The sequence below is a fragment of the Elephantulus edwardii genome, unplaced genomic scaffold, assembly GCF_000299155.1.
Source record: "Elephantulus edwardii isolate Elephantulus edwardi_28Jun2011 unplaced genomic scaffold, EleEdw1.0 scaffold00079, whole genome shotgun sequence".
In the NCBI taxonomy this organism is placed as follows: Eukaryota; Metazoa; Chordata; class Mammalia; order Macroscelidea; family Macroscelididae; genus Elephantulus; species Elephantulus edwardii.
This window is the reverse complement of record NW_006399829.1, coordinates 4,569,268-4,570,512: the sequence shown is the minus strand read 5'-3', so window position 1 is coordinate 4,570,512 and position 1,245 is coordinate 4,569,268.

Genomic DNA, 1,245 nt, shown 5'->3' with positions numbered 1-1,245 from the left:
TGTCAATCCATTTCATTTCACCAGTGTCTAGTATGTCAATATTTGTGTGTTCCATTTCTTCTTTAAATATCTCTAATTTTCCTATCTCTCACATTCTCTGGTCCAATCACTAGGGTCTGCTTACAATTGTTCCTCCTCCTTTGTATTTCCATATTTCAGGGCTCAGCCACAGTGCCATACTGTGTTGCGCATGGGGTTTTCCAAGGCCTGTTATTTTGGAAGCGGATAGCCAATTCTTTTCCCTAGTCTGCTCTAATATGGATGCTCAGCTTTGAGCAATATTTGACAGAAGCATTTTAACTAAAAGAGCAGATGAGAGACCTTTCTCTATTACACAATTAATATATCAGATGTTGGTCCCAGGCCTTTCTGCTTTGGCGCATGAATTGTACTTTCCACCTTCCACCTGGCTCTGCCAGGATCCAGCTCAGTTCCCTCTCGTAACCTCTCCAGCATCTCCCACTCCTCCTATCACCAGCTGCCCTTTTTAATGGTCAGGCCTCCATCCACCTCTGCGCACCCTTTTCCTCTCCACTCCACTGTGATGCTGTTTCTCTTGACATTCAAACTCCATGGAGGGTGGTGTGGGAGACCTTTCAGGAGAACTTTATTGATTCAAATATCTAGATGGCATACTGTTGTTACGGGTCTTGGCCATAAACTAGGAAGAGAAATCAAGAATTTGAAATCAGTTGAGTTTGAAATCACCCTTGGTTGAGAGGCTAGAGAAAGCATCAACAGTATGCACTGTGTTAGAGTTTTTCTGTGATGCAGACAGGTTCTGAAGAGCTTCTATCCCTGAATCTCCTCCCTCCTCTTTGTTTTCTTTCCTAGGGACCTCAGGCCAGTTGGGGAAACTAGATGGCCCCACCACAAAGAGAGTAGGGTGGGCGACGACTATGGAGGCTGAAAGCCAAAGACATGCACATATTAATTTTTTCAGACTTTCTTTGACCAAGGCTAAAATGAAGTCTCACCCACTGTCATCCCATCAATTCCAACTCATAGCCATCAAATAGCACAGAATAAACTGCCCTCTAGAATTTCCAAGCCTATAAATCTTTGGAGACGTAGATTGCCACATTTTTCATCTTCAGAGCAGCTGGCAATCTGGAATTGTTTACTTTTAAAGTTAGCTACAAAATACTTTAGCCACTGAATCACTAGTACTCCTTAAAAGAAAACTTGTTGTTTTTATGTGCCATCGAGTCATTTGCAACTCATAGCGATCCTATGTACAAGAGC